The sequence below is a fragment of the Dermacentor variabilis genome, chromosome 7, assembly GCF_050947875.1.
Source record: "Dermacentor variabilis isolate Ectoservices chromosome 7, ASM5094787v1, whole genome shotgun sequence".
Lineage (NCBI taxonomy): Eukaryota > Metazoa > Arthropoda > Arachnida > Ixodida > Ixodidae > Dermacentor > Dermacentor variabilis.
The window spans coordinates 80,342,012-80,366,805 of NC_134574.1; the positions used below are offsets into that span (position 1 = coordinate 80,342,012).

General features: G+C 50.8%; 1 protein-coding gene across 1 annotated transcript in view; it reads right to left on the reverse strand.

Moving 5' to 3' along the window:
- The window catches only part of LOC142588718 (uncharacterized), a 68,082-nt gene that overhangs the window by 24,615 nt on the left and 18,673 nt on the right, over positions 1–24,794 (reverse strand). The window lies entirely within an intron of this gene.

Sequence of the window (24,794 nt, forward strand, 5' to 3'; positions counted from 1 at the left end):
GATTAAGCATGGTCCCTGCTAAACGGTTCAACAATTAGAATCGATTGAGTTTAGCTCACTCGGCATGAGGGCGCTCACTACAACCTACATTCGCGATCGTCAAGCTCAAAATCGATGCGTGGATCGCGTTGGACTAAACGCACATCGAGCAAAATTGCGATCACACATGACGCGGCCCAGATCGAGCTGTATCGCTGTCAAAGATTGATGGTGGGGTAATACGCACTCTCCGAACAGGAGGGGATGGGGCGACAACAAACCCACCCCGCGTGCGTTATTGAAGGTTCGACTGCTGACCGGTGATAAGGTCCACGCCTGATCGACCGTGAACCAGAGGCATGAGACGGGAGGCGACGTACAACACACACATTCAATTTAATAAAATGAAATCATGCGCGAGACATAATGAAAGAAAAAGAACATACAACTTCCAGTAGTGAGTCCTAGCTCGCGGAAGGCGTGCGGGTCACACAACACACGCCCTGACGCCACTCGCGCGACACTAAGCCCACCACGTGGGAACCATTAACACTCGCGAAATAACAAAAAATCCGCGACACAAATGAAAAATATACGCGACAATAAATACAGCAAACACTACACTACCAGAACATACAAAAATTAACACGCGATGGATAAACAAATGAAAGATTAAACGCGATTAGAAAAGAGAGTCCGGCGGGAAGTTCTGAGAGCGGGCTGGAACACGAGGCTTATCTGGGGCGTGCTTGCCGAGGTCCCGATCTGAAGAGCGTCGGGCTGCTGCAACCTCGCTGCCGAAGATCCTGACGGACTTGCACCGTCTGTCACTCGGCCGGCGAAGACTTCGGCCTGGAGATCTCAGCCTGCCGACCACATCTTCAGCTGTCCCCCGGTGCCCGACCAACCTGCTCCGTCTTCCAAGCCGCTCTGCCGGCTCGCCGAGCCGCCTCGTCCCTCCGCCGCGCTCAGGCGACCCACGTGACCAGACAGGTCGTGCGAGCTCGGGACAATGGGAAGCTCTCTTCCCCATCGCTGTGCAAGCGGCGTTGCTGTTGCTGCGGCAATGACGGCCATCTTGAGAGGGGCGCGGGCATCCACTCTGTGACACCACCCCGACGACAAGAATGTTATTCCAATAACATTCAAACTAACACATAGTCATGCACGCGCACCTTAAGGAGACCGCACTCCCCACGCACTCAAAGGTCACGCGCACAATCACGTCGTCGTGTGGGTCACGGTTCGTGAAGTCCTCCCCACAAGGCACTTCGCCGCGCACATCGCCGCCTCGCTCTAGCCAGTCAGTGCACTCCGCAACACAACTACAATGCCAGATAAAACAACATGACTAAAAATCAGCTGCTAAAAATTGATGTGATATTGTATTGTTCCCCTTGGGTCGTGCCACTGGCGCAAACCACGGCAGAGCCGGTACGCGCAGTCTACACTGTTTGGGATCGCACCGCTGGTACGATCTGTTGGGAACTCGGCGCTGACGCCCGTGGTTGTACCTGGGTCGCAAGCCCCAAGGGTAGCGTTGGCCTGGCGGCCTGGGGTACAACTGGAAGCATCCGAAGGTCCCGGCAAAGCATGAGTCGACTGGTAACAACGAAACAACTTGTTTATTTTAACATCGCAAAGAGTTGGCGGTCAGGTTTGACCGAAGTAGAGAGACGGGAGAGCACTTCACTCAACAGAAGAAATCGGAGCCCTCCTTTTGGCGTCCGGGGCAGCTGTTTTTATACTCTCGCAGTTGAGGGCAAGAAGGAACCCCTCAAAAGACGAGCACGTGAATGTACAATGGGCTAATGGTGACGCACACTGTCGTAGCGCTGCCGTAGCACCATGTCGAGCACGATCTCGTAGCACCCTGTTGTAGCGATGCCGTAGCACCATGTCGAGCACGATCTCGTAGCACCCTGTTGTAGCGATGCCGTAGCACCATGTCGAGCACGATCTCGTAGCACCCTGTTGTAGCGCTGCCGGTCGGGCACAATGACTGTAATGAGAGGATGATCCCTGCTTTCGCAGCGCCTGGTTCTGGCACAATGACTGGAATGCGAGGGTGATCCTTTGCGGTCGCATCGCCGCAGTCGCGCCTGGAAACACCTGCCGATGAGCGTTGCGGCGACGACGATCGGGCCAAAATGTCTGCCGCCCCGCCGCAGTCGCGCCGGCAAAACCACGTGTCGCAGGCGAAACGCAACAGACCGCCCCGCCGGGGGAAGGAGATCCCGATGGACAGGGGACTGCATCCGCTGTCCGGAGGGATGTCGCTCGATGATGCTCATAACCGAAGTCGGGCGTCCCTCGACGTTTCTTGAGCGCAGCGCACAGAGAAGGCCTCGTTCTCTCGTTCAGGTTCGCACGGGACACTGCAAAGTGACTTCGGGAGAGTTCACATTTTTGTTCTCGTTCCCGGCAAGCGTTAGAACTACGCTGAAACTCAACCGCTCAGTCAGCAAGCACGGCACAATCCTCACTAAGCCCTGCCAGGCTCTTTCCCCTTTTTATACCACTGCCTAGTTCCTTACAGTAGTCTAGCATCACTCAGAACGCGTCCACAAATTGAAAAATTGCACTAGAAAGCATATCATCACTTTGAAACACTAAACAAAAGCAATATGTTAAAAAAAATCCTGCCTCAGGAAGAAAAACATCAGTAACAAACAATTTTGAGGCTGATTCCTACGTTAGGGGCTTCGACTTAAGCCATCGGCGTTACCGTTGAGACTCCCCTTTTTGTAACGCACCTCAAAGGAATATTGTTGTAAAGCGAGGCTCCAGCGCAGGAGGCGGCGATTTTTGGGAGAGATGGTCTGCAGCCATTGGAGAGGGCAGTGATCCGTCTCAATGATAAACCTCGAGCCGGCTAGATAGCATGACAATTTCTGAACGGCCCACACGAGACACGCACACTCTTTCTCGGTGGCGCTATACGCCTGCTCACGACTGGTCAGCTTACGACTAGCATACAGGACGGGGTGTTCTACTTCTCCATTTTCCCGTTGGCACAGTACAACGCCCATGCCTCGCTCACTAGCATCGCACTGAACAATGAACCCTTTTGTATAGTCTGGCGATCGTAGCACAGGCTGGCTTGTTAGGGCACTCTTTAGGGCGCTAAAAGCTCTTTCCTTTGTCTCGTCCCAGACGACTGTTTGAGGCTCTGTCTTTCTTAGAGCATCCGTCAGGGGAGCCGCGATATCAGAGTACCTAGGGATGTACCTCTGATAGTAGCCGGCGACACCCAAGAACGACCGAATATCGGTCTTGGTGCGCGGTTGCGGAAAGTCTCGCACAGCGGCCACTTTTATTTCAGAGGGGCGGCGACGACCCTGACCAATCACGTGACCGAGGTAGACAACCTCGGCCTGTGCTAATTGGCACTTAGGAGCCTTTACTGTCAAGCCTGCTTCGCGCAGGCGGGTTAGCACTGCCCGCAAGTGTGTCATATGCTCAGACCAGGATGCGGAGAATATCGCTACGTCGTCTAGATACGGTAAAGCGAATTCTTGCTGTCCCCGCAACACTTTATCCATGAGACTTGAAAAACAGTATGGCGCGTTCTTCAAACCAAAACTCAACACTTTAGGACGGAATGTTCCCATTGGTGAAATGAACGCCGCATACCTACTAGCCTCTTCTGTAAGTGGAACCTGCCAATAACCCCTGACAAGATCTAGGGTGGAAATAAACTGAGCGCTACTAACTTTCTCAAGGCGCTCCTCGATGTTAGGGATCGGATAAATTTGATCCTTAGTGATGGAATTAAGCCTGCGGTAGTCGACGCAAGGACGAGGTTCCTTGCCCGGTACCTCAACTAAAATCAAAGGGGAGGTATAATCACTCTCACCTGCCTCAATAACACCGAGCTGTAGCATTTTCTTTACCTCAGCCTCCATAATATCGCTCTGGCGGGGTGACACCCGATACGCCTTGGATCGTACTGGCTCTGGGGAGGTAAGTTCTATATCATGAGTAAGTACCGAAGTCCTACCAGGCCTCTCAGAGAACAGACCTTGAAACTCTTGTAATAGCTGGTGTAGTTCGGTTTTCTGCTCAGGCGACAGCGGTGCTTTACTGATAAGGTCACTAATGACTTGACCGGTGTCTTCCCTGTTCGTCACTGAGCCTAGTCCCGGAAGCTCGACCGGAAGCTCTTCAGGAACGTTTACCATCATGCACACCACTGCTTCCCTTTGTCTATAAGGTTTGAGCAGATTACAGTGGTAAACTTGCTGTGCTTTCCGCTTTCCTGGCAGACTTACCACGTAGTTAACGTCCGACAGTTTCTGAACAATTCGTGCTGGGCCCTCCCACTGCACGTCTAGTTTGTTGTTTAGCGATGTGCGCAATATCATGACCTCATCGCCAACCTCAAAACGACGGGCCCTGGCTGTCCGATCATAATAAACCTTGGCCCTCTGCTGGGCCTTTGTCATTGCTTCACCTGACAACTCCTGTGCCCTTCTTAAGCGTTCGAGGAGCTTAAGCACGTACTCCACCACGACTGGGTCGTCGCCCCTACCTTCCCACGATTCTCGAAGCATGCGAAGCGGAGATCGAAGCGAGCGACCGTACACCAGTTCAGCTGGCGAAAACCCCGTAGCCGCATGCGGCGCGGTTCTTAACGCAAACATCACCCCAGGCAGACACAGCTCCCAGTCAGTTTGATGTTCAAAACACAAGGCTCTCAACACGCGCTTCATGACGGAGTGGAGCTTCTCAACGGAATTCGACTGTGGGTGGTACACTGAGCTGTGTAGCAGCTTTACCCCACACCTTTCGAGAAAAGTTGTCGTCAAAGCGCTAGTAAACACTGTGCCCTGATCTGATTGAATTTCTGCAGGAAAACCAACTCGCGCAAATATGGACAGTAGTGCATTAACTATCTCAACTGAGCTGAGTTCTTTAAGCGGCACTGCTTCAGGGAACTTTGTCGCTGGGCAGATCACAGTCAAAATGTGTCTGTACCCCGTGGCTGTTACCGGCAAAGGTCCCACTGTATCAATAACGAGCCGTCTAAAAGGCTCCGTAATGATAGGTACCAATTTCAACGGCGCCCTTGATTTGTCCCTTGGTTTGCCCACCCGCTGACAAGTGTCACATGTCCTCACGAAATGGTCTGCGTCCCGAAAACACCCTGGCCAATAGTACTCTTGCAAGAGACGGTCCTTAGTTTTCTTAACTCCTAGGTGTCCGGACCACGAACCCCCGTGTGACAAGCGCAACAGATCCTGACGATAGCATTGAGGCACGATCAGCTGATCGAACTCCACTCCTCGGCGGTCTAGATACTTCCGGTACAGGACTCCACCTCTTTCCACAAAACGCGCATTTTTCCTGGCGATACCTTCCTTGACATTGCAGCGAATGTTTTCTAGGCTGCCATCCTTTTTTTGCTCGGCTATCAAAGCCGACCGGCTGACTTTTAGCAACCTATCAAGTCCGTCTGACGTAGGCGCGATGAGCAAATCAGTAGATAGCTCTTCTAACTTTCCCGAATCGGGATTTTCCTCTCCAGTATCTGGCGCCTTCAACGCTACAGACTCAATTTTATTCTGTTCGGGCGTGCTCTGAATATCAGCTTGCTGCGCCTCTGACCCTTTTTCGTTGTTTGATAACGTCGGCCCCGCAACTACCGCCTTTGCAGCGAGCTCCCGAACCTTCGATCTGGTTAAGGCCAGAACACTAGCTTCACCAAACAAAAGCCCCTTCTCGCGCAGGAGGTGATCGGACCTGTTTGAAAATAGGTACGGGTACTGGGGTGGCAGCATAGATGACACTGCCGCCTCCGTCTCAAGCGCTCCGAAAGGTCCTTCAATAAGCACTTTTGCTACCGGCAGACACACGCTATGAGCTTCCACGGCTTGCTTGATCCATGCGCACTCGCCCGTGAACATATGGGGTTCTACGTAAGACGGGTGAACTACATCCATCGTAGCTGCGGAATCGCGAAGCACTCGGCACTCTTTCCCGTTCACGAGGAGGTCTCGCATGTAAGGCTCGAGAAGCTTCATGTTCTCGTCAGTGCTGCCTATTGAAAAAAACACAACTTTTGGTGTTGTTTCCGGACACTGCGCCGAAAAGTGACCCGGCTTCTGGCACGTATAACAAACGCGCGCTTGCCTCATCTCGAACCGCTTTCTGCGTTCGGCTTCGGCTGCCGCCGTCTCCTTAGGTTCGGTCGCACTGCTTCCACTCGCATCCGCACTACGCGTGTTCCCCTTTGCTCTCATGGGTGTGAACTTCGGCCTCTCAAACTTCGAGCCAAATTCACCCTTTTGACCGTCCTTAGCTCCGCGAGCCCGACGCGTCACAAACTCCTCGGCTAGCTCAGCGGCTTTAGCCACCGTACAAACGTCTGGCCTATCCAAGACCCAGTATCGCACGTTCTCCGGTAACCGACTATAAAACTGTTCTAGCCCGAAACACTGCAGAACTTTATCGTGGTCACCAAACGCTTTCTCTTCTTTGAGCCACTCCTGCATGTTCGACATAAGCCTATACGCAAACTCTGTATATGACTCACTTTTGCCTTTCTCATTTTCCCGAAACTTCCGACGGAACGCCTCCGCAGACAGCCGGTACTTTTTTAGAAGACTCGATTTCACTGTGTCGAAGTCCTCTGCCTCCTCTCTATCCAAGCGAGCGACTACGTCGGCCGCCTCGCCGGGTAACAAAGTGAGCAAGCGCTGTGGCCATGTTTCCCGAGAGAACCCCTGCTTCTCGCACGTTCGCTCAAAGTTAACCAGGAACAAACCAATGTCCTCTCCAAGCTTAAACGGCCGCATCAGGTCAGTCATTTTGAACAATACGCGTTCTCCTGCACCGTGTGCCTGACTTCCATTACGAGCGCGTTCCATCTCTACCTCAAGACGCTTCATTTCCAAAGCGTGTTGACGGTCACGCTCTTGTTTTTCTTTCTGTTCTTTAAGTTCGCGCTCTTCTTTTTCTTTTTGCTCTTTAAGTTCGCGCTCCTGTCTTTTTGCAGTCTCCCTCTCTTCAATGGTCTCAAGGCATTCCGACAGCTCGTCATCCTCAGCCTCTAACTCAAGAATAGCCTTTAGCAGTTCAGGTTTTCTTAGTTTGTCTGAGACATCCAGACCCAACTCTCTTGCAAGCTCCAACAATTTCGGTTTGCGCAACGACTTCAAATCCATGGCTGCTCTGAATGCTGCTTTCTCTACTGCTTACTATTGTCTTGCCGCAAACTAACCCGGCAGCAACGACAACCACAATTACCAGCTCTGTTTCTGACACTAACAAAAGCCTGGCAAAGCTCAGAAGAAGAAAGTCCCGCACTCACCAAACCTCGCAGGCAGGAATTCCGCGCAGTCGTTCCGCTGCAGGCAACCAGTCGTCACACAGGGCTCGTTGCACTGCTCCCGGATCGTCGTTGAGCTGCTCAGCATACAGTCAACTGCATCTCTTCGCTGCTGGCCTCCGTTGTCGCGATCTCACCGCTGGCAGACAGTTGTTTGAAGTCGGAGGCGATCCCACCGCTGCCAACCAGATGTTTGGGATCGCACCGCTGGTACGATCTGTTGGGAACTCGGCGCTGACGCCCGTGGTTGTACCTGGGTCGCAAGCCCCAAGGGTAGCGTTGGCCTGGCGGCCTGGGGTACAACTGGAAGCATCCGAAGGTCCCGGCAAAGCATGAGTCGACTGGTAACAACGAAACAACTTGTTTATTTTAACATCGCAAAGAGTTGGCGGTCAGGTTTGACCGAAGTAGAGAGACGGGAGAGCACTTCACTCAACAGAAGAAATCGGAGCCCTCCTTTTGGCGTCCGGGGCAGCTGTTTTTATACTCTCGCAGTTGAGGGCAAGAAGGAACCCCTCAAAAGACGAGCACGTGAATGTACAATGGGCTAATGGTGACGCACACTGTCGTAGCGCTGCCGTAGCACCATGTCGAGCACGATCTCGTAGCACCCTGTTGTAGCGATGCCGTAGCACCATGTCGAGCACGATCTCGTAGCACCCTGTTGTAGCGATGCCGTAGCACCATGTCGAGCACGATCTCGTAGCACCCTGTTGTAGCGCTGCCGGTCGGGCACAATGACTGTAATGAGAGGATGATCCCTGCTTTCGCAGCGCCTGGTTCTGGCACAATGACTGGAATGCGAGGGTGATCCTTTGCGGTCGCATCGCCGCAGTCGCGCCTGGAAACACCTGCCGATGAGCGTTGCGGCGACGACGATCGGGCCAAAATGTCTGCCGCCCCGCCGCAGTCGCGCCGGCAAAACCACGTGTCGCAGGCGAAACGCAACAACACGCAACCCGTATCACACACACACAAAACATCCAAAAATAACAGATCGGTGAATTGAAGGGCAGAAAAATGAACGAATTACACAACTCGGTACAAGATAAAAATAACATGGCCGGACCAACAAACGAGACTATCAGTTAAGGGCAGGCTGCCCTTCTAAATTCTCGCTTCCCCTTTAGTCGTACTCGCTGAGGTCGCATTGCTGCTATTCCCCAAGCACTCCCGGCGCAAATGTGGCGAGACACAAAAAGCGCCCCGCAGCGACATGCCGCTTCGCGCCTCGGCTGCCTGCTTTTGCCTCGTTGATTGTGGTACACTGACCCCTGCCTAGTCCTCACCCATGCACAGCGCATGAGCAACTGGGTGCCACGAAGGGCGCGGCTCAGTGGTACCTGCCGTCGATGAGCCGAATATATCGCTCGCGCTCTCTTTCGCGTCGACGAGCAACGCTCCGCGCCGGCCAAGCTCTGTCGACGCCTCCGTGACCTCTGCGCCATTTTGCGCGGCCTCTTCCTCACCCTCTGGTGTCTGCCAGGGGTCCGCACCTCGCGCCCCCGCGGTGTGTGGTAACTCGCCAGCCTCCGCCGCGCCACACACTTCGCCGCCTCTCTCGGCTTGCGATGTAGGCACCATTTGCCTGCGCGGCGGCTGACGTTTTTCGTGGCCAGCCTCTGACCATCGTCACCCACCACACCGCCTGATTCCCGAAGCACCGGCCTCTCGTTCGCTTCGAGGGCCCAGGCACCGAAGGGCTTAGGCACGAGGGAGGATACGGGCTGTACACGAACTTGCGCAAGGCCCACTCCAGAGGGATGAGGTTGGTCAGCGGCGACGGTCGAGCCCGGCAGGCACTCTGTGTTCCGAATGCTCTCGACACGGCCCCCCCTCGCGCGCAACAGCGCAATTTCCCTCTCTAACTCGAGGATGCGCTGGGAAGACCGTGCCGCATCGCACTCCTCCGCCTCGCGTTGTTGCAGCTCTCGCGCTTCCCTGCGCTCGCGACGATCCGCCTCCTCTTTGGAGCGCATGTCGCGCACAAACTCCCGGAGCGCTGGCCCCTCAAGGCCCATCTGCCTCCCGACGGCCACGATGCGCTCCAACTCCTCGAGGAGTCCATCAGCCATATCTTGGCCTTTTCCCGCTCTCCGCGATACGCGTCCGTTCCGCCCGCTATACCTCGTGGTCACGGAAGATCGTGGTCAGCAAGTCCTGTCGCGGACGCCAGTTGTCAAAGATTGATGGTGGGGTAATACGCACTCTCCGAACAGGAGGGGATGGGGCGACAACAAACCCACCCCGCGTGCGTTATTGAAGGTTCGACTGCTGACCGGCGATAAGGTCCACGCCTGATCGACCGTGAACCAGAGGCATGAGACGGGAGGCGACGTACAACACACACATTCAATTTAATAAAATGAAATCATGCGCGAGACATAATGAAAGAAAAAGAACATACAACTTCCAGTAGTGAGTCCTAGCTCGCGGAAGGCGTGCGGGTCACACAACACACGCCCTGACGCCACTCGCGCGACACTAAGCCCACCACGTGGGAACCATTAACACTCGCGAAATAACAAAAAATCCGCGACACAAATGAAAAATATACGCGACAATAAATACAGCAAACACTACACTACCAGAACATACAAAAATTAACACGCGATGGATAAACAAATGAAAGATTAAACGCGATTAGAAAAGAGAGTCTGGCGGAAAGTTCTGAGAGCGGGCTGGAACACGAGGCTTATCTGGGGCGTGCTTGCCGAGGTCCCGATCTGAAGAGCGTCGGGCTGCTGCAACCTCGCTGCCGAAGATCCTGACGGACTTGCACCGTCTGTCACTCGGCCGGCGAAGACTTCGGCCTGGAGATCTCAGCCTGCCGACCACATCTTCAGCTGTCCCCCGGTGCCCGACCAACCTGCTCCGTCTTCCAAGCCGCTCTGCCGGCTCGCCGAGCCGCCTCGTCCCTCCGCCGCGCTCAGGCGACCCACGTGACCAGACAGGTCGTGCGAGCTCGGGACAATGGGAAGCTCTCTTCCCCATCGCTGTGCAAGCGGCGTTGCTGTTGCTGCGGCAATGACGGCCATCTTGAGAGGGGCGCGGGCATGCGCTCTGTGACAATCGCCATCTTAAGTAACAGTGTGACATGGGCATTAAATGATAGGCCGCGCCTTACAACCCGGCGGACCGAAACGAGGCATGCATCCCCAACAGCGAGGCGTGGATTAAAGGTCACTCATCCTATACTGGAAGCACAGCGTTTTCCGGGTGCCAATTTAAAAGCGTTACGCTTAAAAAGCGTGCCAGTTTAGTGATTTCCATATTAGTGTGACAGTAGTCTTTACTCACGTGCATCATGACTTCGTACAGTTGTTTTCCATGCTGCGAACGGTACTTCACGTGAACTTGCAGGCCGGCCACTTCTTTCGCGGAGAGAACATGTGAAGTAGCGTACAGCTTCTCTCCGCCGGTTAAATCAGCAACAGCAAAATACTATCCTATTCCTTTAATGAGCCCCAACCTGCAAAATCTATTTGCGATATCACCGATGGTCAGGTTTGCACCTTCATGAACACAAAAAAAACGACGAATCACAGATATATGCGTGGTTTTCGGCGATATGTGCACGAAGGCTAAATTTTACGGTCTTCCAGCCTTCCCAATATCGCGCCGCTCGCCACAGGCGGCGCTCAGCAGTGCTGCACCGCTGCAACTCAGTAGTGCGGCCACATCACTGGATGGAGCCTATGGGAGCTGCCAACGCACACCGTAATTAAACACGTGTCTTCAGAAATCTCCGCTCAGCATTTGTACGTAGAACGACTATCGCGGCATCGCCTTATATACGGAGGAGTACGAAGGAAGTGAGCAATGATAGGCATCCAAGCTTCTAGTATGTTATTCTTGCCAATAACGTCAACTGAGAGCAAGCGTTCGTTTAATAATTGAACCAACAATGTTCCAAGCTATCTTTAATCATTTTACCTAAAGGTTTCTTGAAATAATAAAGACAGTACTACTTTCTCCGACATATTAAACAGAATATCAGTGTTGCGATGCGTCACACTCGAAATACTCCTCATTGGATGCTTTCACATGCTTAATCACTCTATTTTCACTTGTCATCACTATTCGCCGTGCTGAGATCAAGCTGTTCGCGTTTGCCTTCGTGCCAAGAGATAACTAACACATTAACGCCATCTAAAGCAGTTTCAAGTGGCTCGAAAAGGGAATGCTTTGACGGAGCACGACAGAACAGACCATTTCATGAAACTGTTCAACTTTGACATCGCTTCGAACAAGTTGGTTTGGCAAGTTGGAAACTGCCAACAGTAATTTTCTGGTGATTACGGTTTCAGCCTTAAGCCCCGTCCGCTGCGACACTCCAAGGAATACTACGAGCGGATCCGTACTGCGAAAGCGGCACCCAAGAAGTGTTCGTTGACACCTAGTCAAGATAAGCCTTCCGCTTCAAAGACCAGGCTACTCAACGCACTGGACATACTCCAAACGATAGCCTATAAACAAGTCGCCTTTCAAATGAGGGAAGCAACAATAATGAAGGGTTGCGTGGAGCTTCTTGCGAAGAACAGGCAACCTTTCCGACATGTTGAAGACTAGATTTAGACAATTATTCGACCCTGTTTCTCAACTCCTTGGCAACGAAGCACGCCATTACTGCTGCGACATTGAAAAATAGAGTGCAAAAAGAAGTTAGGATGAAGATGCAAGAAATACTTTGAACAAGAAGTCAGGATGGAGGCCCAAGAAATATTTTTAGCACTTAAAAACCTCACATATTCCTTGACGATTGAGTGCGCCTCCAGCCATATTGCACCGCGTGCTCTTTAGAACCAACGTTATGACTTCACAAGACGCTAAACGAATCCTTCAGCCGCTAGCTTTGAAAGAACTGCTTAGGTGGTACACACTTGAAAACGTAAAGGCAGAAGTCATAAACACACTGTCTCGCTACGATTTCGCCTAGTCGAGTTGCATAGTGTTACAAATAACAATGGTGCTAGCATCACTATCACTAAAGCTGTCCGTCTTCGCGGTGCAAACGACGAGGAACACTGCGTGTCCAATTATGAAGAGGAAGCCGAATATCATCATGATCAGCCTCGCTACGCCCACTGCAGGGCAAAGGCCTCTCCCATACTTCTCCAACTACCGCGGTAATGTGCTAATTGTGGCAATGTTGGCCCTGCAAATTTGTTAATTTCATCCGTCCATAATTTTCTGCCTCCCCCTGCTGCGCTTCCATTGTCTTGGGGTTCAGTCCGTAACCGTTAATGACCACCGGTTACCTTCCCTCCTCATTAGATGCCCTGCCAATGCCCATTTCTTTTTATTGATTTTAACTAAGATGTCATTAACTCGCGTTTGTTCCCTCATCCAATCTGCTCTCTTCTTATCCCTTAATGTTACACCCATCATTCTTCTTTCCATAGCTGGTTGCGTTGTCCTCAATTTAAGTAGAACCCTTTTCGTAAGCCTCCAGGTTTCTGCTCCGTAGATGAGGACTGGTAAGACACAGCTGTTATACGCTTTTCTCTTGAGGGATAATGGCAACCTACTGTTCATGATCTGAGGATGCCAGCGAAACGCACCCCAGCCCATCCTTATTCAGCTGGTTATTTCAGTCTCATGATCCGGATGCGCGGTGACTGCCTGCCCTAAGTAGATGTATTTCCTTACCACTTCCAGTGCCTCTCTAACTATCGTAAACTGCTGTTCTCTTCCGAGACTGTTAAACATTACTTTAGTTTTCTCCAGATTAATATTTAAACCCACCCTTCTGCTTTGCCTGTCCAAGTCAGTGAGCATGCATTGCAATTGGTCCGCTGAGTTACTGAGCAAGGCAATATCATCAGCGAATCGCAAGTTACTAAGTTATTCTCCGTTAACTCTTATCCCCAATACTTCCCAATCCAGGTTTCTGAATACCTCCTGTAAGCACGCTGTGAATAGCATTGGAGAGATCGTATCTTCCGATGCTGTTCAAAGCGTGTTCACAGCTGTTCAAGCCGAATATAGTAGCACCCAATGCGGTGCCTTCCAGCTGTTGGACGATCCTGAAAGAAGCACCATATGTCTTGATGAATCTGGCTTTCAGGGAGGATTCAACTGTGTGGCTCAAACGTTGCAATTGGCTCTAAGTGATGATCTCAAGACGTCGGGCTCTGCCCATATTATTCAAGAGTGCCACACGCATGTAAAGAAGCTCAGGCTGTGATGTCACTAATTTGAAAAATGGGACTAAAGATGCCAGTCATATAGTTTCGAAAGCAGTTGATGCCGACCTTACTAATGGGGGCAACATTAGTTTAGCAGGAATAGTTTGTTGAAGGCATTGTCTCTAGAGAGGAAATCTACATTCAGACACAAAACATTTGCGGCCAAGTAGTAGAGCCCGCATAATGTTTAGGGCCAGCAGATGAGGCTGACAAAGTGCATCAAAAAGAACAAGTTACATCGGCTACTTCTACGGCGCTTGGCTGCAGTGTTTGGTGCACACATCAAAAATATATTTACTTTGTCAAATAGACGTTTTCTGCGCAGAAATTTACCTGGACCCTCGGTATCGAGTTCTTCTCTTTGTCAGTGAAAAGCGCAAAGCTACGACGCATCTGGTAAAGACATGGAGCCCAGTGTAGGCACTTCGAAGTAACGCCCAAATCAGTTCTGCGTATGCGGATTTACCAGCTGCAGAAACTCTAAACGACGGCCTAGATATTCTTAGAAAATGATAAAGAAATGGAGAAAGGAATGGTTGCTCACAGAAGCAGTGCCGTAAGGCCTCTGACATGAGATATCTCATTGAAATGCTTCTACTTAAACCCCGAAAAAAGAACGACAGCCAGAACTCTACAAACAGCCTCAAGTTGCTCTCGGAGTGCCAGCTACAGAAGTTAAGGTGGAGCGAGCCTTCTACACACTAAAATACTGTTACGCGTGTAAAACTATTTACCCGATCTATTTACAAGTAGAGAGCGTTAGCGGAGACTGAAAAGAGCCCAGCCAGGCTGTGTAAACTATTTGTCCTCGTCACAGCCGTCGTCGTTCTTGTCTTCACCTCCACGTAACAGGACCTCCGGTGGAAGAAGCATAATCCCGCTCGTCAAACGGGACTATCAAGAAGAGTGTGGCAAGGCTTCATATGAGGCTATGCCTGATTACATGGTAGAGTTGACGGGGAACAGCTCTTAAGAGACATCAGCCACTTGATGGAGGACGCGGTAGGGACTCTTGTAGCAAGGAAGGAGTTTTTGCGAGAGCACTTGGCGGGAAGGGGAAAGAATTAGTACAAGAAAGCCCGGTTAAAAAGGCACGTCATGGTGCTGGTGATTGTAGGCACGCTTTTGATTTTAATAGGATTCCATCAAACGAGCACGGGCGTGGTCAGCATGAGCAGTGGTGTAGCGGGCATACTCGCTGCTCGAGGCACCAGCAGAGCGAAGTGAGACGTCCAAGGGTACCGTCGGGTCGCGGTCGAGCAGGAAAAGCAGCGAATAACCGGCAGTTTCGTGGCGTAAGTAATTGTAAGCGAACGTGACGTAGGATAGTGCAATGTCCTAGTCACGGTGTTCTGGCGAAACGTACTTAGCATGTCGGTGATGGTCCGGTTAAGGCAATGAAGCCATTGGTCCGAGGATGGTGGCGCTCAGAACGTGTGCTTGGTAGAGCAAATGTGCAAGATGTCTGCGACGACTTGGCAGGGGAAAGTCGACCACGGTTCGCGAGTAGTTGTCATAGGGTAGTGTCCCCGAGAACGCTCGACGTCCTAAGGACGTTCTCAAATAGTACAAACGTTCTCACAGCTTTATTCGACGTCCTCGGTACGTCCTCAGGATGACGTTCACTGGTTCATCCTGAAAACATTTTTACGAGGCTTTTTAAGGATGTCTGATTTTCTAAAGAATGTCCACTGCAAAACATATTGAGGAAAATGAAAATGAAATTTTAACGATAAAAAAACTGAAAACGATATTTTAACGATTGTTTCGGTTGATAAGCGAAACATGAACTGCTATACTTTATGTAACGTTGTCACTAGGCCATGCTGCTTCATTATGCTTCTTTTACACGTGGAGTTAAGCTTTACTGAGCTGCTCCTGATGCCGCCCTATTATGTTTGATTTACCCTTTCTTGCAACTTGTTTTGTGTACACCCGGGCGATAACAGTTGTGGTTGGCAATGAAACAGTGGACAGCTAGGTATGCCGCAATGTCAATGACCAAGCTGGGGCAGTGTCTGTGTATCTGTTTCTTTCTACGTCCTCGTTCAGTCGCACTTATACACTCTATAATGGACCAAGTGACTCCATTTTCTTTTCTTGCTGACACATTGGCACTTCTGATTTGAAAAGCCAAGCCAAGCCAGTCCAAACCAAATGCAGCATTGAAACATAAACATGGCAGCAGACAGCGGGTAAATTTCTATCTTGCTTTTTCGGGGTGGCAGAAAGTGGAACGCCCATTTGTACAGGGAAGAAATGCATGCAGTAGCTCATGTTTTCACTTAGCGAACAGCGTGTACAGAACCTTCATTAATTACACAATGAATCAGACGGTTAAGCGCTACTTTGGCGCGGAGCTCTCTGTGTCGGATGGAACGGGTGCTGGCACCCAGAGCGTCGCTTCGCCAGGAGACTAATGTCACCAAAGCTGCTCTCCCCAGCTTCTTAACATCTTTGGCCTGGTCGCGGAAGGGGACACTTTCAACGTGGTTATTTCAGTGTTTCTGGCCATCGCTTCTCGATGGTTCAACGCTGCTGTAACGTCACTCTCAATCTGTCCGCTGCCACAAGTGCCTTTCTGCGCTGTTTTTACCGACAAAAGCGTTGTTGCAAACGCCAAAGCAGGCGACAAATCTCGCGTTATCACGGCTTCAAAGCTACGTGTAGTTGTGCGTAGTACTGTTTAATTTTTTCTGTCTCATGTCGCGGCTAAGTGAAAAATATAATTCGTTACGAAAAAAAAAATAGATCTTCAGTGGAATTATTTTGCCGTATAGCACAACATTCAATCACCAGAAATTGCTTTGGTGCTTCATGCAATAATCTTGCGCTGCGATGCTTCCAAGTATGTGGCATAAATTGTATCGTTTGTTATTTCTCGGTGTTTGAGTTTGAGGTTTTTTGTCGATGTGCTGTTTATTATTTCTTTTGGTGTCTCCTATGTGCTCTTGCTTGTCAGTGTTTACGGTTGAAGAATTTTCGAGTGATGAAGTCTCCTGGCTTTATCACGCTCCTTTTAACCTTTCCTGTCATTGTGACATGCGCCGTTGCTAAGTAAACAATGAAAGATGGCTTTTTTCTGTATCACAATCTGTTTGTTTTCATTTTTATGGCCCCATACTAAGCCCTCTGCAACAGTGCTCAAAAGTATGCTCTGTACGTCAAGCAGTAAGGGCTAGCTGTAGTTCTAAGCCTGAATTTTTCTTTTTGTGGACCGAAAACAGGTCACTTCAGTTTAAAAACTAAAGAATTTTCACATCCTAGGTCTTTAAATGTCCTGAACACGTACTGAAAGATCCTCGAGTGATCTACTGAGGACGTCCTGAGGATGTGCTGGGGCCGGACAAATGGACTGGATGGGGATGTTTTGAGGCTGATTTGGGGACCTCCTAAAGACGTCCAAACGTACTAACTTGTGCGTCCCGTGGATTTCCTGAGAGGATGCCGTTGTGTTGTCTGGGGTAAACTGAGATGATGTCACGGAGGAGGAAATCCGTGACGTCACTTGCACAGCTCGTCAGAAGCGCTCGGGTTATGGCATCGTGCCTGGAGGAAGGAAACTCAGGAGAGGCCCTACCCCCTCCGCGCGCTAGGAGAAAAGTGTGGAGGAAGTGACGTGGTTGCTTCTCCTCTTTTTTGCTGATTTTTTTTTATTTCTTTGCCGTAACGGCCACGCCTTTCGGGCCAGAATGGCGGCTTTGTTTCGGTTCTGTGCGCTCACACGTGTTGCCCCGTAGGTTTCGTACCGTGGCAAAGGCGCCGTGCGGGCAGGTTTGCGCTGGTCTCCGTGTTTTCTTGCACTGCGTTATCTGGACCGTGCTCTACCGGATGTTGCTGTGGCCAGGTGGGACAGGAGGAACTAAAGCTCGTGAAATGAACACGCATGCAACGCTGTGCGTAATGTACCGCGCCGCGGCAATGGCAACGGATGAAGGAATATCCGCGGGAAATTTTGCCCTCTTTGGCGGAATCATGCTAACGTGCTAACGAGTGTTTAGTATTGCTGCGGAGCGCGCGGGTCCGAGTAGCATGGTTGCGAGCAGCGCGGCGTGGTTTCGCGAGAAATGTAAACAAGAGAGGAGAACTGGCCCGATAGGTGGAGCAACGCCATGACCAACGCCATTTTCCGGCTTCACTTTAGCTTCGCAAAGAGTGACGTCAGGGCCTCTCCTGAGTTTCCTTCCTCCATGGTATAGTGCATCGCCTAATCCGTAGCCACAGCGATCCACCTGTTGCCGTAGTTGAACTCGGAAAAAGGACTGAGAAGATCTAAGCACACTCGAAAGAATGGCTCAGTTGGAATATCGAGGGGTTGAAGATACCGCAGGAGGCGTCGCTAGTTGTTTTTGATGCTGACAGAGCTCCCACGCCGCAACGTATGGGCGTACGGAGCGAGCACCGCCGGGCCAGTAGAAGCGACGGCGGACACAGTCATAAGGTGCGAATGACACCAAGATGGCCTGCAATTGGTGTGTCATGAAGCTCCCAGAGAACGGCTGAGCGAAGGTGTCAAGGGACGACACAGACAAAGGAAGAACCGTCAACATGAAAATTAGGACGTTACAAAACGCCATACTGGAGTACGAGCCGGTCCATATTGATGGCTCCCTAGATGTAGATTCAAGTCGCTCAATGAGGAACCACAAGGTGGCGTCACGGCGTTGATCAATGACCATGTCCAAAAGTTGAGAGATGGAGAGAATGCAGACAGAGGTGTCCGTGTCGTCAACGTTCGCCGTCTCGACGGGGTAACGAGACAAGCAGTCGGCGTGGGTGTGCTGGCATCCAGATTTGTAGGTCACCGAACAGGAATACTCCTGCAGCTGCGAAACCCATCATGCAAGCCTCCCTGTGGGGTCTTTTATGGACGAAAAGAAAGACAGAGTACTGTGGCCTGTGACAACACAAAAGGACTGGCCATAAAAGTAAGTACAGAATTTCGCGATCGCCCACTGAACAGCCAGACACTTTCTCTCGGTAATGGAGTAGTTTGCTCCGAAGGCGGCAAAAGGCGGCTGCGGTCTGCAACAGCACGGTCACGACCACCCTGAACTAGCGCTAAGACAGTACCAATTCTGTGGCCACTTGTATAGGTATACGGACCTGTGTCGGGGTTGAAGCATTCGGGCGGCCGAGTATAGGTGGGGTGGTAAGGTCGTGATACGAAAGGCGGCGGCGGCTTGGGAGAAACTCCGTGAAAAATGAACATCTTTGTTGAGGAGGTATGTGAGAGCGAGTGCTATGGAGGCGAAATCTTTAACGAAGAGGCACAAGTAAGAGCAAAGGCTTACGAAGCTGCGGACATCTTTTGCTAAGTGCGACACAGGAAAGTCTATGACGGCGCGAATTTTTCTCCTAGTCAGGTCAGATTTCAGAAGCATCAACGAGATGTCCAAGAAGTTATCTGATGGTGGTGAAAATGTCATTTTTTTTAGTCGAGCTGCGGATCACCCTTGCGAAAATACCGAGAATCGCTGAGAGTTGCTCAAGTTGTGTGCTGAACGTAAGCGAGAACACTATAACGTCATCGATATAGCAAAAACAAGGCGGCCGTTTAAACCCTTGAAGAGTGCATCATGCTCCCAAAGGTGGACGGAGCATTACATAAGCCGGGGGCACGGAGCAAGAAACATTTAGGAGTGGAAACTCCGCTGTTTGCGGCGACCAGAAAAAGTCACAAGCCCGCGGATCCGTTATCGTGCTGGCGGCGCCTGGCGGCCTGTAAAGAAATTACCGCCGTTGAGAGCGCGCCGGAGCCGCCTGCCCGCACGCTGCATTTTTTTTTTTCGCGGTGGCTTCTCCGACGCGCCGCATGGCGCCGCCACTGTATACGGTGCCGTCGGCGCACGCAACAATTGCGACCTTATCTGGTCGCCCGCGCTCGCTCGCGTTGACGGGAGTTTCCCCTCCTAAATGTCTTACTCCGTGGCCGGGGGGCATAACTTAAGGTTGATAAAGCTCGTTCAGAATTATAAAGGCTGTTTTTTCACGATCGATATCAGCCCCACCAATTTCCAAACAGCCGGACCGAATTTCGGTGGGTGAAAACGATGGGCACCATGGGGAACCAGCGCTGGAGTTTCGACGACGCCTGCAGCGTCGTCCTGGCGTTCAGAACGTGCACAATGCAGCTGCACCCGCGAAAGAAAATTGCTACTGGTAGTGGCGTTGCGTTCCCCGAAAATCGATGGAAAATAAAAGGCCCCCGACGATACTGTTGCCTATACAGGTGCCACAACTACGTCGGGATGAGGGAGGATGTATCCTTCTGCGTCTTTCCATCTGAACCCTAAAAACAAGAATGGAGGCGGCGTTGGATCCAAGCAGTCAGGCGAGCGGAGTAAGTTCCCGTCTTGTCGCCCTGTCAAGCGGTGTCGGGCTGGTGTCTAAATCGAATTTCGCGTGTGTGCTTGGTTTATTCGATAGTGAAGACGGCCAGCCATGGAAGACAGTGCCAAACAGCAGAATCTGCAGTCGGCATTTTGTCGGAAACAAAATGAGCAATAGCATGCACGATCCGGCATATGTACCAACCATTTTTCCTTCTCAATACCACCGCCAAGCCCCTTCCAACGCCACCGCACCAAGCGAACGATACGAAAGGTAAATATTATCCATTCATTGCCGAGAACTATGTGGTAGGGAAGCTGCTTTGTAATACGAGTTGTGTGCGCATACTGCCGGCGCACGCGCGACTAAGCCGCCTATGTGTTTTTTTAAAAATGCGCATGCGGATGAGGACTGGGCGCTGAGATGCATCCGGTAAATTTATGTAATTAGTGCTCAATGTAGCCAGCGTTGTTACGGTTCCAGCAGCGGAGCACTCAAACCTTTGCTTGCGCGAGTCAGCTGATGCGATATAGCTTTCTTCTCCATTGACTGCTGTGGCGAAGTAACATCAGAATTTTTTATGGCTAGCCAGAGAAATATGGAATGTCTTCAGGCCAACTAATACTTCCAAAACCAATGCGTAGCACGACCGGAGCCATAACTGCTAGATTTGCGAGACAGGCTGCCACGCAAACATGGCACCGGACACGGCGCAACCATATGGCGCAACCGTTGAAGAAACACGCGTGCTCGCTGCGACACACTCTGAAAAATATATAAAGCTTAAAAAGCTTCTTTCGTGATCTCTTCACTTGATGGCGCTAGCTTCTTTACGAAAACTGTCGGCTTGAGGCGGCGGGAAAACGGAAACACACGAAATATAATACGGCCGCGCACGTGTGTGTCGTCTGGTCGAGAGGCTGGAATATGCCGCGTTTCGTCGCCAGGGCGGCGTGCAACGCACTCTTTTCGACGCGCCGCCTATCCAGCGCTGGTTCCCCATAGAGACAAACAGTGGCATCGTCTATAAGAGGTAGTGGGTAGGTATCCTCCTTTGTGATGTGATTAAGTTGACCATAGTCAACGCAGGGTCTCCGCGTGCCGTCTTTCTTTTTCACTAACACGATAGGTTATGCCCAGGGACTTGACGACGGCTCCATTATATATTTCACAAACATCTAGTCCATTTCTGCTTTGATGACCTGGTGCTCCTGATGATCTGGTGCTCCTGATGACCACCCACTTACGCTACACCTCTCATGTCTCTTCACAGAGTCAGACCAGAGTCAAGCTCAACAGGGTCATCTTCCTCCGCTGATTTTGCCAAGCCCTTTCCCTTGGCTGTGGTTTCGCTAGATAGTATATAGGGACAGAGTGTGAGAGAGGTTGGGTGTAGCCAACCTGCCCCAAGTAGTGGTAATGTCGGTAATCTATTCGTGCGCGTCACTAAATAAATGACGAGGCATTTGGCTTTTCTTTCAACCTGCGTCTTTGCTGGCCGTGGTACGTCCTTTGGGCGTGTTCCGTTGCACGGAAACTTCCTCACCCTCGGACACAGCCAAGAGTCCAGGCGTGGAGCATTATCATCCAATAAGGTTGATGGACCAACGAGGCCCAACTTGCGACTAAAATGTAGTGGAACGTGCACACGCCCCTCAAGCTTCATTCCCTTCTTACGGAAGTCATCTGCTGGTGCGTCCGAAATGAACGAAGCCCGCCTTGCAAGCATCTGATTGTCATAACCTTAAAGTCATTTGTGCCCATTCCACTATTTTTAAGTACTTCCACACAGACTGCGTAGCCCAAACTTCTCTGTAAGACAATGTTACAGAAGACACTGTCGGCCTCGGATCCGTGGAAAGTAGCAAGTCCGCGATTTTGTATTTATTGGTATTTGTTTCGTGGGCCTGTGAAAGAGCCACCCTAGACCCCCCCACCTGAACATCGAGAATCAGTGCCTGACAATCCCTCGTGATAACCAGGTGAGGAATTCTCGTGTCCTGCGATGTGCCATTGTGCGGCTCAACCTTAACTTGGCAGCCAAAGTCCTTCAGCCCCTTGGAAAGGTACTTGACTATATTGTTGTGTCGTTCAATCCTCGTGTGGCGAGTCCGGTGACACCGCTGCTGTATGTGGCCCATGGACTCTTCTGCCTCAAAACCCGCCCTGCATCTTTTTGGAACGTCTCTTCTTCATTTCAGACGAGTCAGATTGGGCATGGCGCCAATGTGGAATTTCGTCAAGTCAATGAATTCCTTGCCCTTCAGGAAGGATGTGCCTTCTCTTAGTCAATGGGTGGAACCCTTTGCCATCTTACAACCTTCAAGAGATCTTCCATCGCTCGACATATGTAATTGCGCAGTCCAAGAGTGGACTTATCCTTTCGGCGTTAAAATCGTTCTTCCTTTGAAAAAACAGTCATTCCGCCTGGTGTGTCGCATCGATTACAGTCTTCTTGGTTGCTTTGAATACGCAGGCTGAATAAGACGAGTGCATCATCTTCGAAAAGCGTTTTAATCGTAGAGCAGGAATTGTTGTCCTCAAGCCGGTGATGCCCAAACCCCCCTGTTCAATTGACGCATAAAAGAATCCGATAGTCACATCATGCGGCAGTGCCAACCATTTCCATGCGGTGGCTCTTATTGCTCTATCTGCTGCTGTTAGTGTCTTTGCCGAAATAGGTCCGAGAGTTCAACGATGTGTTAATCTTTGCATAAGGTAGTACCTCAGGATCACCAATCTCTGTAGGGTCTTCAAAGGAGCACTGAAAACTCACTGTAATAAAGCAGCAATCTCATGCCTTACTGGTCCCTGTATTTTCCAGGTAGCATAGAAAGTGACACCGAGATACTGCGACACAGAGGTGCAGTGCTGTGAGGACATTTGTTCCCCATGAATCCGAAATTTTATGTAGAGATAAATCTTGAATTTGTGGTCTTTGCCAGAAGGTAAAATGACTAACCTGGAGGACTTGGCTGCGTTTGCCTAAGGGCCCCTCTTCGAAAGAGAGTTTTCAAGCTTCCGTATGTGCTCATTGAGCCCAGACTGTGTACTAGCAGTTACAATCAGGTCATCGGCAAAGGCTATAGCTGAGATCTGCAATCCCTGACACCGAAAGGAGAGTTCAAGATTAAATTCGTCCAGAAACTCGCCGATACCAAGGTTGAAGAAGAGTGGCGAAAGGGGATCCCCCTGTCGCGCCCCAGCGACTGAATGGACTAATAAATAACTGTCGCCGTAAGTAAGAATTGTAGAGGAAGTTGCATAGAAGTCCTGTACGTATGAAAGTCCTGTACGTACTGTACGTTATGAAATCCTCACTCACACCTTCCGCCTTAATCCACGAAGGATTGCAGGATGTACTGCGTTATGAATAGCCTTACCAATATCGACGGATTCCATCGCGATCGGAACATATGGATGTCTTGCCTCGTCGATAATAGTAGCCAGAAGCATGATATCTTCAGCACAGCCATCGACTGGGATGAAGGCCTTTTGCCTTTCATCGAGTTTGAGTTCCGATATCAGTCGATTGAAATAGATTTTATGTAGCAGGTGGACCAATACATGAGATATGGTAATAGGCAGGTGGTGTGACGGAGTTGATGCTTCGGGTTTATTGGGTAAAAAGATTGTGCGAGCTTGACTCAAAAAGATTGGTAGACACTTCTGCAACATTAGTAAGTTAAGCAGTGTCTTTAGCACAGCCATAGGGACAGTTTTCAATCAATTGGCTGTATAGCCATCCGGGCCAGAGGCCGAGTTCTCCTTTGGAAGTGCTTCCTTGATTTCTGCCGTCGTGATCAACCGTTGCAGGTCGATTGTCTCATGTGGTCTTGCCACATTTGGGTCTACTAAAGCATGTTCCCTCTTTTCCAATATAGCTCTCCATTCTTCAAGCAACATTTGAGGCTCCTGTACAGTTGACTTTGCCCCCCCCCCTCAAGTATGCGTCTCGCGCAATGCGACTCATGTCCGGCGTCACAAGAGGGTCATAGCTACTCCCGCCACTTACCCGCCTCCTTTCTGAATTTCCTTACGTAGCCTCTGAGACCTTCGAATGATCGGCGGAAGTCCCCGCCGTCAAAGGAGAGAATATGTCTATCGTTATGCTCTCGTCCCGGTTTCTCTGACTCCACTGCGCCGTTCGCGAGGATCGGCACCTAAAAACAAAACATTTTTTGCGCTCAATTGATTGAAGGCACGATGCTTCCAGTACACATGCGCATACGGCGACAACTTTGCGGAGAACGCAACTCAGAAATGTACGTTTCGGTTAGTGTCGTAAAAAACATGGTTTCGCCGCCCCGCCGTCACGGCTAACCGGTGCGTCAATAGTGTCAGCACTCCTAATGTCTTGAATTTCTAAAGGTACGTTCAGACTAGAGGAAAAAACGCGCGCGGCATGGGGGGGGGGGCGGCAGAAAGCACGCCACGTAAACAGGCCAGCGGCAACAGTTTTCTGGCGCGGAGAAAATTGCATAGGAGTTGGTCTGCGGCATCCCGCTCTCCCTCAATCGGGGAGACCAATGAGGACTAACTAATTGAGTCGCGTGGGCACAAATCCCCAAGAAAATATACCCCAATCCCTCAACATTGCTGGTCATAGCCGCAGGGATTCTAGCTGAAAGCTATAGTCTATCACATGCACGTCGCGGCGGCAAAGACGCCCGCTAGCATGGACATGTCAATGCTGGCGCATTTTTGCCGCGAGTGATTTTCAGCGCACGTTTTTGCCGCTAGTGTTGACGTGCTATCGTGCTCAGCATAAGCTGAAACGCGAAAGCACGTGGCGAAACGGTCGCGCGTTCTACAGCTTACACCGAGCGTGATTGTGAATTGAGGCTGCAGGTTATGTTCCTTATGTTCCCGCACATTATGCTCAGCTTAACGCTAGACATAACATTAAGAGACAGAACGAGAGCGGTTTGGATCAGAGAGCAAACGGATATAGCCGA